The sequence below is a fragment of the Crocuta crocuta genome, unplaced genomic scaffold (assembly GCF_008692635.1).
Source record: "Crocuta crocuta isolate KB4526 unplaced genomic scaffold, BGI_CrCroc_1.0 scaffold420, whole genome shotgun sequence".
NCBI classification, from domain to species: Eukaryota; Metazoa; Chordata; class Mammalia; order Carnivora; family Hyaenidae; genus Crocuta; species Crocuta crocuta.
The window spans coordinates 313,324-329,532 of NW_027528356.1; positions in this window are offsets into that span (position 1 = coordinate 313,324).

Consider the following 16,209-nt stretch of genomic DNA (forward strand, 5'->3'; position numbering starts at 1 on the left):
AGGAAAGAGGGAGGGGGAAGAAGGGGGGAAGGCAGGCAAGGCCTTTCTGGCGGGAGGGTGTGCGCCTGGAGGAGGGAAGGGGGCATGGCTCAGGAGCCGGGAGACTGGGATGGGCAGAGACGGGACTCGGGGACTTGAGGACTTTGTCTCAAGGGCGGCTGTTTCGGCCTCAGAGGGACGGTCCCTGCCTGGAGCTGGTGGTCACCGCGGAGCATGGAGTTGAAGGGAAGACAGTGGATGGGGGACCGGTCAGAAGAACGGGGTGCTCATCCTGACAGCCCCTGCTTCAGGCACCCTGGGGTCGTCAGTGGTAAACTGAGGCAGAGAGCCGGGGCCAGTGGGGGTGGAAGAGGGAGGGGGCCAGGCCGGAGGGCCCGTGGGGGAGCACCTGGGCATCAAGGGACATACTCAGCCCCCGCCTGGGCCAGTGAGGGGCCAGCTGAGAGGGGCCAGTCCAGCTCCCCGTGGGTACCCCAAGCCTGGGTCCTCCCAGATGAGCTGTAAACTGGAACGGAGCGCACCCCTGCCCCCCATCCCCACTCCCCTGTTTGAGAAACTTTTGTCCGAGCTGAGCTCATGCACAGAAGCCCCAGCCAGCAGTTTACAGTCAGGAGACTGGGGTTCGGAGGCCAGGACACCAAACATGGCCCAGAGGGGGCCTGGGGGGGCTCGCATCCCTGGGCCGGGGGCAAGGGCAGGAGCCCGCTGCGTCCCCTCCTCCCGGGGCGGTTCCTCCCCAGTGGTGGGGGCTGGTGAAGTAATGGCTTGGAAAGCAGGAGACCACACGAGAAACCAATTTTTGCCTCCACTTAGTAAAATAAAATAAAACGAAATAACCCAAAGCATTTGAAGTTCTGGCTGCCTTGGCTGCTTTCCCCAGGGGCTGGGTTGGCATGGCCTCAGATGTGGGTCCCCAGAGCACCCGTCCCTGCGACCCACCGCCTGCTCTGCGGGCCCCCCAGCAAACCCAGCTCCCAATGCAGGGACTCACCCTCCGGCGTCAGAGCAAGGTGCACTCGGGGCCTCTGGGAATTCGTGGTCCTGAGAATCCCCTGCCTGGTCTGTGATGGCCGAGTCCCTGCGCCGTGACAGTGGGGTGCCCTGCCCTGTGGGCAGCGTCGTGCGGACCTCCACCCTGGGCACGCTCCCCAATCCTCTGCCTGCTCTGGGTGCCCATGTGGAGGACACAGGGGACAGGGGGAACGAGGGGGACGTGAGGGACAGGGGGCAGGGGGACGGGGCGACGGGAGACATGGGGGACATGGGATGTCCCTCGCCCCTCCCGGCAGACCTCCTGGGCACCTCTGCTCCCTTCTGTCCAGCCAGCTGCCCGCCCAGCGCCCGCCTCCCTTTCCTGTCCGCCGCCCCACCCCCGTGCCCGCTCCCCAGCTCTTCCCCCGGAGCCGCCCACTCAGGGCGAGCTGGCCGCCCGGTCACCTGGGCCACCGTGCCCAGCTCCACCTGCCTCCTGCCTGACCTTCACACCGGCCACGCACGCCCAAGTGAGCACTTGCCTGCCCGATGCAGGCACGGGGGGCGGGGTTTCCAGGCTTCGCCCCAGCAGGCTGATTTCGCACTCAGGTCAGCTGGCGCCCAGGCTGCCAGCAGCGGGACCGCGAGCGGGGAGGAGCCTGGAGGTGGTCTGGGCTCCAGCGCTCCAGCCCAGAAGCGACACCTGTCCCTGGACACAGGCCTCCGCCTGGTCCCAGAGGCGGGAGGCGTGGGGACAGCAGGGTAGCCCGCCCCCCTCTGCACCTGCCCAGTGCAGGACGGGCCCAGGACTGTGCGGGATTGTGGTCCCTGTAGCTCACCTGGGGTCTGGGCCTCAGGCCCTGCTGTCAGGGGCCTCGGCTCTGGCCCGGGCTCAAAATAAAAGCGAAAACCAGAGGCCCCCGCAGGGTCTGTTCTCTGAAGCCCGGGTGTGCCCACCAGGTCCTGCCTGAGACCTGCAGGCAAAGGCGTCTGTGGGGAGGGCGTCCGCCGGCCTCCAGGCCCCCCCACGGGGCTGCCACAGGCCTGGGGCTGGTGTGCCCGCTGCCAGTCCCCACTGAGGGCTGTGGCCCCACGCTGCAGAAGCACAGCCTTCCCCAGGGATGCTCCGGGGCCCCGCTGGGTGCCCTGTGCGTGTCTCTCCGGGCACGTCCCTTGGGCTCAAGCTCCCGGCGGCTGGCAGGGAGCTCACAGTGACGGCTGAGGACCCGGGGGAGCCGAGCGTGGGAGCCGAGCATGGCCCAGGCCACAGTCAGATCTCCAGGCTTGTTGCAGCGATGTTCCCAGCCTGCCCATCCCAGGCAAGGACACCCAGCCTGGAGCCCCTCTGCCGGGAGGATCTGTGCAGGCCCCCCGCCCCCTCCACATGCCTCCTTCCCCCTCCCCCCCAGGANCCTGCCCCCAGAACCCTGACCGCGGGGGACAGGGCCACTCACAGCCTCCGTGCCAGGAGGGCAGACGTGGGAGCTCCTGGGCTGGCCCCTGGAATGTTCCTGGAAGGGGAGGTGGTGGGCTGAAGCAGAGGGTGAGCGAGAGGGTCCCTGTGCAGGGATGGGGCAGGTGGGAGAGAATTGGGAGTGGAGCAGAGAGCATTGGAAAAAAGTTCTTCCAGGGAGAGATGCCCCTGCGTCTTGGCAGAGGGCTCCTCCTGCCCTGACACACCTCCCCCCAAGACCCCGGGACCCCCAGGGGCCCCCTTCCTAGGCGGCCCTCTCAGCCGCAGACTCACCGCCATTCCTCTGCCTCCTGCCCCTGTGGGCCTGGCGCTCCCCCCTCCAGGGAGCCGCGGCCTCCCCTGTGCCCCTCCAGGCACCTGCCAGGCCAGGGACTTCAGCTCCGACCTGCCCCTGAGCGTCATCCCACCCGGGCCCGGCCCCCACCTGCAGAGGAGAGATGCACCCAGCCCTCACCTCCACTGGCCTCCCCCCGGCTGCGGAAACAGCCCATTACACCCGGCCGATAATGGCCCCTCAATTGAATTAAGAAAGTTCACGGGAAGCCCAGGCATGAAATCCGTTTCCGTGAAAGTCCAAATTTGGGACAGCAGTAGGAGCGGGGGGTGGGAAGGCACTGTGGATCCACCAAAGAAAACACCCCCGTGCATTTGTTTCCAATTCCCTTCCAGCACGCTCGCTCTCCCGCTGGCCCGGGGACCTTGGGCGTGGGGCCAGACGCCGCGTTTGTAATTCTCTCTCATTAATGGGTAATTTCCCCTCGAGTCGGGGAGGAAGGAGGAGAGAGCCTTGGGAGAGGCAGGCAGCACGGGCCCTCCCTCGGGGAGCCTTGCAGCCCGGGTGGGCGAAGCCGGGTCACCTCTCGGCCCCCTCCCACTGGGATCCCCGTGGACATACGGGAAACTGAGGCAGCAGCAGGCCAGGCTGGCATCTTCTGAGTTCTGTGCTGTCAACAATGTCAGGAAACAGGAAGGCGTGGGAAGGAGGGAACAGGAGTCCATGAAAGGTGCAGAACGGCCAGATCTCCAAATTCCCGGCCTTGGAGCCTAAAATCGTTCCTGGTGTGGGATGGAGAACAGAGCGGAGGCCCAGGAGGGAGGCCCGGCCCCCCACAGGGCTTTGGGCAGCTGGCATGGGTGAATGAGCCCACCGCCAGGCGCCTGCCACCCGGGACGCCCAGCTATGCCCCGGGACCACTTCCCCTGCCCGCTGCTCACCACCCTTGAGCCTCACTAGCAGCTTTGCGAGAATCAGCTCCAAAGACCCTCAGGAAATGGCCACAGGTGGCCCTGTGTGTGTCCTTTGGCGGGCGCCATGCAATGCTCACGGGCCTGAGCAGGGAGCCGGCCAGGGACGCCCTGTGGGAGAGGCAGCAAGGGACACAGGGCCTGGGGCTCAGAGCCTCGCTGACATCGAAGGACAGGCCGAGCCCCGGGCCCTGGTGTCTCGCCCCGAGCAGGCCCATTTCAGGAATGAAGTGGGCGCTGTGGACCCTGTGCCCAGAACAAGGGCCCTGCTGGCCTGTGGCCCATCTGGCCTGCCGATTCACTGGCTTCCGGGCCACAGGCAGATCCCTGGTGGGAGGCACGTGGGACACGGGACACGTAGGGGAGGCCACTTCACCGGCTCCAGCCCAGCCCCACGCAACCCAGCTCCCAGGGTGGCCCAGCTGTGCCTCCAGACAGAGGCAGCAGGCCCAGAGCCCCTGGCAGCGCCACCCTCACGGCCGCCGGACGGGCCAGGGCACGTCGGGGGACGCCTGGAGCCCCGCCGTGGAAGAGCAGGCTCCTCCCCCGGCCAGCCCGATAGACAGAGTGTGACTAACGGGCAAAACGTGAGGCTAATGGAAAGCAAACAGGGCCCGACGGGCGGCCCACACGGTGTTTACTCAGCGGCTTGCTGCGCGGCCCAGCGGCCGGGCCACGGGCTGCGGCTGTCAATCACTCGCTGCTGTTTGCCTAACCTCCGCGAGTGTGTTTCTCTTTATTAGCAGAACACAGATAGGGAAGGAGATCTCCCCACAGATGCGCGGCTGCAGGAATGCGCCCTCCCAGCGGAGCGGGGAGCAGAGCTGTGGCAGGAGGGGCCTCCGCACGGGGCACTGCTCCCCAGCCCCGGCTGCTCTGGGGGCCCGTGGGCTCTGCTCCGCTGAGCATTCGCCTGGCCGGGCTCTGGGAAGGGTGTCTGACAGGTGCTCTGTCTGCAGCCTGCAGACCCCCAAGGGGCCGTTGCTCTGACCACGTGCAAGCACGACGTTGAGCTTACTGGCGAGGTGCCCCCAGCCCTGGTGACACACAGCCGGGAAGAAGTGGGGGGCACTGGGGTTAGAATCGGCATCTGTTCCCAGTGCCGCCGGGCTGACTCTGGCCTGAGTCAGCTGCCTCCCTGGTCCTTCTAGGTGAATCCCAGAGGCCTCTCTGCCTGGTGCTGGGGCAGGGCCGGCACGCTGCTGTACGGTGACGCCAGGCTCTCGCAGCTACACACCTTTGCTTTTGTAGCATGAGAGCAGCCATAAGTGACTGTGAACAGAGAGGTATAGCTGTGTCCTGATAAAACTTTATTTACTTGTACAGTCAGTGGGCAGAGTCGCCAACCACAGTGCTAGATTGATTGCAAAAAAGGTCTTCAAATACAGATACAAAGGGGCACATGCTCCCCAATGTTTATAGCACTGCCATCAACAATAGCCAAACTACAGAAACAGCCCAAATGTCCATCGACTGAAGAATGGATAAAGATGTGGTGAACATACAATGGAATATTATTCGGTCATCAAAAAGAATGAAATCTTGCCATTTGCAGTGATGTGGATGAAGCTAAGAGTACAGTGCTAAGTGAAGTAAGTCAGAGAAAAACAAATACCATATGATTTCACTTATATGTGGAATTTAATAAACAAAATGGATTGGGGCACCTGGGTGGCTCAGTCGGTTAAGCGTCCGACTTCTGCTCAGGTCATGATCTCACGATTCGTGGGTTGGAGCCCCGCCTCGGGCTCTGTGCTGACAGCTGGCTCAGAGCCGGGAGCCAGTTTTGGATTCTGTGTTTCCCTCTCTCTCTGACCCTCCCCTGCTCTCTCTCTCTCTCAGAAATAAATAAAAACATTAAAAATTTAAAAAAAAACACGGATGAACACATGGAAAGAGAGGGGACAAAGAAGAGAGGGAAACAAACTTCAAGAGGCTCATAACAATAGAGAACAAACAGGGTTGATGGAGGGAGGTGGGGGGATGGGCTGGGTGGGTGGTGGGTACTAAGGAGGGCGCTTGTTGGGATGAGCACTGGGTGTTGTATGTAGGTGGTGAATCCCGGAATTCTACTCCAACGTTGCACTGCATGTTAACTAAAATTTAAATAACGAAAGAAAAATAAATAAAAAAGAGAAGAAAAGTTCTTCAAGCTCACCTGCATCCGCACCCTCCGCAGGGTCGCTGACACTTGGCTTCTCCGGGGGGAGGTGGAGTCTGAGCCCCAGCGTGGAATTGGGGCTGCCCTCTCTGCGTGGCTGACAGAGGAGCCGACGGTGTGTTGGCTCCAAGCCGAAGCTGCAGGGGCTGGCACACGCCCACCAGTGCCCTCGCATCCTACCAAGGGTGCCCCTGCCCACACCATCGCCACCGTTGGAGGTGGCCACCTGTTGACCACCTGGCTGAGTTATCATTCATCAGCTTTCTTTACTGGAAAGCTGTTTCTCCCCTTTCCGCACCATGCTCTTTGGAAGGAAAGTCATTTTGTGCAGCTCCTGTCCTTGAAGTCAGGCTATCTTCATAAATTATTTGAAATTCTCCTGCACGGAAGGTTTGTATCTTCCCCCCATTTACTCATTTGGTCGCTTACTTATATCGGTAGGACCCCGTGGATATTTATCGTGTAGTTTTGTTATAACCCGATGCTACATTCTTTATTCTGTTCAAGTTGTCACAGCTTTGGCCCCTGGGGGCTCTTCCGGTTGGCTGTGCTGTGCGCCTTCGGAATATCCATTGCTCTGAGAATGGTGTGTGTGTTTAGAGCACTTCCTTACTTTCTGCCTCCGCAAGATGCTCCAGTTACGTCTTGTGTATTTCTTGAGCAAGTTTTAGGGTCACTCAACTCTCCAAGGAGCCCTGGCTCCTCATTTTGGAGGATGGCATTAGAAACCAAGATCTCGGGGTGCCTGGGTGGCTTAGTCAGTTAGGCGTCCGCCTTTCGCTCAGGTCACGATCTCGCGGTTCGTGGGTTCGAGCCCCGCGTCGGGCTCTGTGCTGACTGCCAGCTCAGAGCCTGGAGCCTGTTTCAGTCTGTGTCTCCCTCTCTCTCTGACCCTCCCCTGGTCACGCTGTCTCTCTCTCTCTCTCCTAGAAATAAATAAAACATAAAAAAAAAAAAAAGAAACCAAGATCTCAGTGCTGAGCTTGCTCATTGGTTCTGGGGTGTCTGTTCTCTGAGGCCCCCTCAACAAAGAGAGCAAAAGATAGATGTCGTCATACTAAGTGGTGTGTATGCACATGCCTGCGTGTTTCTATGTGGGGCCATCGTATGCATATCAGGGCAAACATGAGCTCGTACTGATGGCTCCCTCTCAAATCCATCACCCCGTGGGCCATTATAGCAGCCACCTGTGCTGATCTGTAATTTACCACCAGTGAGGCTTCTGCTCCCTGCCCCCGCCAGCCAGTCAGTCAGTACACCAGGCACTCACACAAAAACCCCTTGGGAGACGCCCCTACCCACTGGAGCACGAGCTCATGGTCACTTCCTCTGCCTTAGTCCTGCCCACTCTGCTCCCTTCCAAAATTACCTAGGTCAGGGGCGCCTGGGTGGCTTAGTCGGTTAAGCGTCCGACTTTCGCTTAGGTCATGATCTCGCGGTTCGTGGGTTCGAGCCCCGCGTCGGGCTCTGTGCTGACTGCCAGCTCAGAGCCTGGAGCCTGTTTCAGTCTGTGACTCCCTCTCTCTCTGACCCTCCCTTGCTCACGCTGTCTCTCTCTCTCTCTCTCTCCTAGAAATAAATAATAAAAAAAAATATTACTTAGGTCAGCACCTCTCCCACCCCCTGGTGAGGTTGTTTCATGCATCTGTAATATAATTTCCTCATCAAGTCTGTGCTCCAACCTGGCATCTTGACATTCTAAATGACTAAAGAAAATTTTCTTCACATGTGAAGGTTCACAACAAAGAGTGGGTGTGACAAATGCATAGTGTCTCATGTCCACCCTTACAGAATCGTGCTGAATCATTTATTCCCCCCAAAATGCCCTGCGCCCCACTTGATCATCCCTTTCCCGACTCTCCGGCAACCACTGATCTTTTCGACACGTCTATGGTTTTGCCACCGCTAGGCTGCCGTACGGGAGGGATCACAGAGTGTGTGGGTAATATTGTTTCACCACCTCCATCACCCGCTTCTGGGTGCCCACGGCCTCCTGCTAGGGAAGCAGCCTCTGCACTGGCTTCCCTCCCTCTGTCCTTTGCATCCTGCATCCACTCCACACAGCCACCAGAGTCAGGCCACGTGTGCCCTCCTCTACTCAGAACGCCCCCCGGAGCCCCGTCTGTCAGGAAGCCCACCCTCTGACCTCACTTCCAGCCCCTCTCCCCACTGCTTCCTGTGCCCAGCTCCTCTCCAGGGCGCCAGGAATCCACCTGCCTCCGGGACTTCGCACTGGCTATTCCTTCTGCTGTTCTGCAGACATCTTCATGCCTCTCTCCTTACCTCCTTCAGGTCTGTACTCAGGTGTAATCTCTTCACAGAAGCTTTTGCTCCCCTTTCCTTATTTTGCTTTGCTTTCTAATGTTTTATTACCACTGGAGAAACTATGTGTGTGTGTGTGTGTGTGTGTGTGTACATATAACTTTATTGAGATAGTAGTCAATAAACATAATAAACATAAACATTCAAATCTCCCATTTAAAGGGTGCAATTCAGTGGCACGTTACATTTTTTATTCTTTTTAAACTGTAGCAATATACATAAATTTTGCCATTTTAACTGTTTTAAGTGAACAATTCTGTGGCTTTAATTACAAATTTTGCCATTTTAACCATTTTAAGTGAACAATTCTGTGGCTTTAATTACAATCACAATGTTGTGCAACTATCAGCGCTATATCCAGAACTCCTTCACGGGCTCTGCCCCATTGAACACTGATTCCCGATCTCCCCCTGCCCTGCGCTAGCCCCTGGGAACCTCTGAAATACTGCCTGTCCCTGTGAATTTGCCTAGTCTAGATATTTCATATAAATGGAATCAGTTGATATTTGTCCTTTGGTGTGTGGCTTACTTTACTGAGCAAAATGTTCTTGGGGTCCATCTGCGTAGCAGCAGGTGTCAGAAATTCATTCCTTTTTAAGGCTGAGTAATATGTGATTATATGGTGATACCACATTTTATTTATCTGTTGAGAAACACTTGCTTTCCACCTTTTGACTGTTGTGAATGACGTTATAATGAATATTAACATATAACTATTTGAGTCCCTGTTTTTAATTTTTTGGGGGTACATATCAAGGAATGCAATTTATAGGTCATATAGTAATTCAGTGTTTGGTTTTCCTAAGAACCGTCTACCCACTAGCACTGCATAAGGGCTCTGATTTCTCCACATCGTCACTAACACTTATAATTTTCTGTGTTTTTTAAATTATAGCCATTATAGTAGGTATGAAGTGGTATCTCATTGTGGTTTTATTTGTATTTCCCTAACGTCTATGATGTTGAACATCTTTTCATGTACTTATTGGCCATTTTAATACTTCTTGGATAAGAGTCCTTTGCCCATTATTTGAGTTGTCTTTTTGTTGTTACATTGTAGGTGTTCTTTATATATTCTAGATATTAAACCATTATCAGATATGTGATTTGCAATACTAGTTCTCCTATTCTGTAGGCTATATTTTCACTTTTTTGATAATATTCTTTGAAGCACAAAAGTTTTTAATCTTGTTAAAGTCCAATTTATCTATCTTTGTATTGCCTATGCTTTTTGGTGTCACATCTAAGAATCTGTTGCTAAACCCAAGATCACAAAGATTTACCTCTGTGTTTTCTTCTAAGAGTGTTATGGTTTTAGCTCTTATACTCAGGACATTGAGCTAATTTTATATATGGTGTGAGGTAGCGATCCAACTTTACTCTTTGGCTTGTAGAAATTCAGTTGTCCCAGAACCATTTGTTTGAAGAAACTACACTGTTCCCAAGAATGGACTTGGCACCCTTGTCAAACGTCAATTGGCCATAGATTTATGAGTTTACTTCTGGACTCAAAATTCTTTTCCACTGGAATACACATCTATCCTTATGCTAATATCACATTATTTTGTTTGCTGTAAGTTTTGAAATTGAGAACTGTGAGTCCTTCAGATAATTCTTCATTTTCAATTATTTTGGATATTCATAGCTCCTTGCAATTAATGCGAAATTGAGGATTGATTTTTCATTTCTGTAAAAAGAATGCTGTGGAATTTTGATAGGGATTGTGTTGAATCTGTAGATTCATTGGGTAGTATTGACATCTTAACAATATTGAGTCTTCCTGTCAGTGAACACAGGACATTTTTCATTTGTTGGGGTCTTCATTAATTTATTTCAGCAATGTTTTTATAGTTTCAGAGTACAAGTCTTTTTTTTTTTTTTTAAAGTTTTATTTATTTCTAGGAGAGAGAGAGAGAGAGACAGCGTGAGCAGGGGAGGGTCAGAGAGAGAGGGAGTCACAGACTGAAACAGGCTCCAGGCTCTGAGCTGGCAGTCAGCACAGAACCCGACGCGGGGCTCGAACCCACGAACCGCGAGATCATGACCTAAGCGAAAGTCGGACGCTTAACCGACTAAGCCACCCAGGCGCCCCTCAGAGTACAAGTCTTTTACTTCCTTGGCTAACTTTATTCCTTGGTGTTTTATCCTTTTAGGTGTTATTATAAATGGGATTACTTCCTTAATTTCCTTTTTTGAATTGTTCACTGCTGGTATGTATAAACAGACCTGACTTTTATGTATTGATCTTGTACCCTAAAATTTTTGCTGAATTTTTCAATTAGCTCTAGTAGCTTTCTCTAGGATTCTTTGGGATTTTCTATATAGGATCATGCCATCTACAAATAGAGATAATTTTACATCTATCTTTCTAACTTGAATGTCTTTTTAATTCTTTTTCCGGTCTACTTGCTCTGGTTAGTCCAGTGTAATGTTGTATAGCCGTGATGACAGTGGTCTCCCTTGTTTTGATCATAGGTTGGAACTGACTTTCACCCATTGAGTACAATATTTGCTGTGGGTTTTTCATAAATGTCCTATATCATGTTGAGGAAATTCTCTTCTATTTACTGTTTTATGAGTATTTTTATCATGAAACAGTGCTGGATTTTTTTCAAATGTCTTTTCTGTGTCTGTTGAGGTGATCACGTGGCTTTATTCTTTCCTTCTATTAACATTATGTATTATCCTGATTGATTTTCTTATGTTGAACTAGCTTTGTATTCACAGAATAAATCCCACTTAGTGTATAATTTAAAAAATATTCTGTTAGGTTCAGCTTGCTAGTTGTTATGGACTTTGTTTGCATCACCTGCCTACCATCGCCGAATTCACATGTTTAATCCTAACCTACAGTATGATGGTATTTGGAGGTGAGCCTTTGGAAGGTAATTGGGTTTAGATGAAGTTAAGGGTAGGACCCTCATCATGTGATTAGTGCCCTTATCAAAGAGGAGGAGAGAGATTTTTCTCTCTCTCTCCATACACGTGCACTGAGGAAAGGCCATGTGAGCACATAGTAAGAAAGTAGCCATCTGCAAGCCATGAAGTAGCTTCCTACCAGAACCCTAATATACCAGCAACTGATCTTGGACTTCTATCCTCCAGAACTGTGAGAAAATACTTATCTGTTGTTTAGACCACCCAGTCTATGGTAGTTTGTTATAGCAGCTGGAGAAGACTAACACATTAGTATTTTGTTCAAGATTTTTACACCTTTACTCATAAGGCTCATAGTCCATAATTTTCTTTTCTCATGATGTCATATCTAGCATTGGCATCAGGGTAATACTGGCCTCATAGAAGGAGATAGGAAGTATTCACTCCTCTTTCCCGGAAGAATTTGATACAAATTGGTGTTAAATCTTTAAAAGTTTGGTAGAATTCACTATATGGCTCTGAATTTTTTTTGGGGGGGGGGAGTTTTTAATTAACTGATTTAATATCCTTAATAGCTATAGGTCTGTTTAAATTTTCCATTTCTTTTGATAATCAGTTTTGATAATTTCTGTGTTTCCATAATTTTGTCTAAGTCATCTAACTTGTTCATGCAACATTTTCATACTATTCTCTTATATAATTATCTTTATTTCTGTAGGCTGGATAGTAATATTCCCACTTTCATTTTTTATTTTATTTATATGCATTGCCTCTTTTGTTCTTCATCAGTCTACTTAAAGGTTTGTTGATTTTTTTGATCTTTTCAAAGAACCAATGCATTAATCTGCTTGGGCGATCATAACAAAATACCACAGACTAGGTTAATTTAAACAATGGACATTTTGGCTTCTGTTCTGGATGCTAAAGGTCAATAATCAAGGTGTTGGAAAACTCAGTTTCTGGTGAGAGATTTCTTCCTGGCTTGTGCAACATTGCCTTCTTGGCTATTCTTTTTTTTTTTTTTTTCCTAGGAGAGAGACAGAGAGAGCGTGAGCAGGGGAGGGTCAGAGAGAGAGGGAGATACAGACTCTGAAATAGGCTCCAGGCTCTGAGCTGACAGCACAGAGCCCGACGCGGGGCTCGAACCCACGAACCTCGAGATCATGACCTAAGCGAAAGTCAGATGCTTAACCAACTAAGCCACCCAGGCACCCCTCTTGGCTATTCTTCACATAGTTCTGTCTTCTGTGGGCTTGCTTCTGTTCTCTTCTTATAAGGAAACCACACCTATTGGATTAGGCCCCCACCCCTATGACCTCATTTAGACTTAATTACCTCCCTAAAGGTCTTATCTTCAAATACATTGGGAGTTAGCACTTTAACATATCAATTTGAGCAGAGAGGGACACAATTCAGTTCCTACCAACCAACTTTTAGTCTCATTGATTTTTTTTTGCTATTTTATATTTCATTTACCTCTGTTTGAATCTTTATCACTTCCTTTTTCCTGCTACTTTGGTTTTGGTTTGCTGGCTCTTTCTAGTTTATTAAGGGGTAAATTTTATTGATTTGTGATCTTTCTTATTTTTTAATGTAGCATTTACAGCTATAAATTTCCCTCCTAAAACTGTTTTCACTGCATCCCATATTGGTATGTTGTGTTTTCTTTTCCAGTAGTCTCTATTTTCTAATTTCTTTTATTATTTATTCTTGACCCTTTGGTTGTTTAAGAGTGTGTTAACTTCCATATATTTGTAAATTTTCCAGATTGCCTGTTAATTGATTTTTAGCTTCATTCCGTTGTGGTCAAAGAAGACACTTTGTGGGATATTTATCTCTTAAAATCTACTGAGACTTGTTTTGTGGTCTAACTTATGGTGTATCCCAGAGAATGTTCCAGACAAAAATGTGCATTTTACTGTTATTGGGTTGAGTGTTTTATATATGTTTGTTGGGTCTAGTTGGTTTAGAGTATTGTTCAGTTCCTCTACTTACTTGTCAATCTTCTGTCTATATGTTCTCTCATTGAAAGTGGAATTTTGCAGTTTCCAACTATTAATGTCAAACTGTCTATTTCGTCCTTGAAATCTGACAAAGTTTTCTTTATATATTTTTGAGATCTGGTTTTTTCCAGCTTTATTGAGACATAATTGATACATAACATTGTGTAAGTTTATGGTATGTAGCATTATGATTTGATACACATATATTGTAAGATGATTACCACCATAAGGTTACTTAACACCTCCATTACCTTACATAGTTACCCTTTTTTTGTGGTGGTGAGAAATTTTAAGACTCTCTTAGCAACTTTAAAGTGTATATTATAGTATTGTTAACTATAGTCACCATGCTGTACTTTAGATCTCCAGAATTATTCATCTTATACCTGGAGGTTTGTACCACTGATGACCTTTATCCATTCTCCCCAACACACGCCATCCCATCCCTGGCCGCTATCAATCTATTCTGTTTCTAGCTTATCATTTTAAGATTCCACATATAAGTAAGATCATATGGTATTTGTTTTCCTGTCTCTGATTTATTTCACTTAGAATAATGTCCTTAAGCTTCACCCATGTTGCTGCAAATGGCAGGATTTCCCTCTTTTTGTTTTTTTTGAGGGGGGAAAGGAGCAGAGGAAGATGGAGAGAAAAAAATCTTAAGCAGGCTCCACTCCCAGCATGGAGTCCAATGTGGGGCTTGATCTCACAACTGTGAGATCATGACCTGAGCTGAAATCAAGTCAGATGCTTAACTGACTGAGCCACTCAGGTTCCCCAAGTTCCTTCTTTTTTGTAGCTGACTAATATTCCTTTATAGCAATCACATTCCCTTTATTCATTTGCTGATGGACCCTTAGGTTGTTTCCATGTCTTTGTATTTGTATTTCCTTGGTGATTAGTGACATTCAGCATCATTTTATGTACCTCTTGTCCATTTCTATATCTTCTTTGTAAAAAAAAGTCTATTCATGTTCTTTGCCCATTTTTTAATCAGATTTTTTTTTTGCTATTGAATTGTATGTGTTCCTTATATGTTTTGTATATTAACCCCTTATCAGATACGTGGTTTGCAAATATTTTCTCCTATTCCATAGGTTGTCTTTTCATTTGTTGATGGCTTCCTTTGCTGTGCAGAATAATTTCAGTATGATGAAGTCCTACTTGTTCATTTTTGGTTTTGCTGCTTATGCTGTTGGTATTATATCCAAAAAAAAAAAAATCACTCTGAAGACCAATGTCAGGATGATTTTCCATATTTTCTTCTAGGATTTTTACTGTTTTGGTTCTTATACTTAAGTCTTTAGTCCACCTTGAGTCAATTTTTGCTAGTGGTGAAAGATAAGGGTATAATTTCATTCTTTTGGATGGGGATATCCAATTTTCCCAACACCATTTATTGAAGAGACTCTTTTTCTCATTGAGTATTTTTGGTTATATTTCTCATTGAGTATATTAGTTGGCCATCTATGCATGGATTTATTTCTCAGATATTAATGCTATTCCACTGGTCTCTGTGTCTATTTTTATGCAGTACCCTACTGTTTTGATCAGTACAGCCTTGTAATATAGTGTGAAATGAGGAAGTATGATGCCTCCAGCTTTGTTCTTCTTTCTCAAGATTGTTTTGGCTATTGAGGTCTTTTGTGGTTCTATACATATTGTAAAATTGCTTTTTTTTCTTATTTCTATAAACAATGCCACTGGAATCTTGATAAGGGCCACAATGAATCTATAGGAGGGTTTGGGCAGTATGGACATTTTAACAATATTAATTCTTCTAATCCATGAACACAGGTTATAATGGTATATACAAAGCCTCTTGGCTTCCAAGGTTTCTGATGAGAAATCAACTGTTGTTATTATCAAAGATCACTTGTATGTGATGAGTCACTTCTCGCCTGCTGTTTTCAAGAGTTTGTCTTTTAGCAGTTTGATTATGATGTGTTTCAGTAGGTGTCTTTGAGTTTATCTTTCTTTGAGTTTGTTGATCTCCCTGTATTTGTAGATTTATCAAATTTTTGGCTTATTTCTTCAGAGTATTCTTCCTACACCTTTCTCTTTCTCTTTTTGAGACTCCCATTGTGCATGTGTTGGCCCACTTAATGCATTCCTCAGGTTTTTTAGGCTTCATTCACTTTTCTCCATATTTTTGTCTCTGTCTCTGCTCTTCAGATTCAATAATTTCAATTAACATACCTTCAGGTGTTTTTTTTGTTTTTGTTTTTGTTTTTTTGCTTTCTCAAATATGCTGTTAAGCCCCTTTAGTGAAATTTTCATTTCAGTTATTGTCCTTTTCAGCTCAAGAACTTTGGTTTGGTTTCTTTCTACATTTGTTTTTATTCAAACTCCCATGGTGTTTATATCTTATTTTTCTGATTTTCTTTTGTTCTTTGTCCACGTTTAAAGTCTTTGTCATCTGTTAAGTCTGGTGTCTGGACTTCTTCAGGGATAACTTTTGTCTATATATATACATTTTTTCTTTGAATAAGTCTGTCTCTTACATGCCTTGTGATTTGTTGTTGTTGTTATTGAAAATTGGACATTTGAATGTTATTCTGTGGTAACAGTGAAAATCAGATTCTTCCTCTTTCTCAGCACATGCTGTTTCGTTTTGATTGTTGAAAGATGTGGCTTTAGTAGTGCATTTATTTAGGGGCTCTCCCAAAGTATTTTTGCAAAGACTTTAACTGAGCTCTTGTTTCTTTACCTCATGCTCAGCTAATATTTTGACAGAGATTTCCTTGTATGCCAGGCACACAAAGGAGAGAAAAACCACAAACCCAAACAATAAACAAAAGCAAGCACCTCTCCCAGTCTTTGTGAATCGTCTCCAGGCCAGGGCCCTCCAACACTTGGGCAGGCTTGCTGAGCCTCAGGATGACCCGACGCGAAAGCGTACAGTCTTCCAATGTCATTTCTAAGCGAATGTCTTGTCCGGGGTATTTGTGTGGATTTTTAAATTCTTCTATATTTTGGGTGCCTTTGAATATCCTATTTTCCTAAAGAATCAAGACTCTTCCAGTTTTTCCTCTTGGGCCGTAGGCAGTTCGTCACATGTCTCCACTGTATTTGCCCAGCCATCTGTGGGCTGTTTGCCTTGCAAAACTGAAGGCGGTGCTCACCCCTTTTCTGGCCTGGGGTCTGAGTCCTGA